Below are 205 nucleotides of genomic sequence, written 5' to 3'. Positions count from 1 at the left end.
CACTTCAAACATGCTTTAGGGAAGGTAACACATTATTTTTTTTCCTTTAATTAGCTATTGGGTGCTGGTGCTTGGAAGAGGATAGAGGAAGAGAGAGAGAACCCCTGAGGGGATGGCTACACTGCAAGCCCTTCTCCATTCTCTTTCTCTTCTCAGGATCTTGAACACCCATACACATGTGCCCAGTGTGTCTCTCTCGCTGTGA

Source organism: Tupaia chinensis, unplaced genomic scaffold, assembly GCF_000334495.1.
Source record: "Tupaia chinensis unplaced genomic scaffold, TupChi_1.0 Scaffold144033_1, whole genome shotgun sequence".
Classification (NCBI taxonomy): domain Eukaryota; kingdom Metazoa; phylum Chordata; class Mammalia; order Scandentia; family Tupaiidae; genus Tupaia; species Tupaia belangeri.
Note: the sequence above shows the minus strand (reverse complement) of the source record.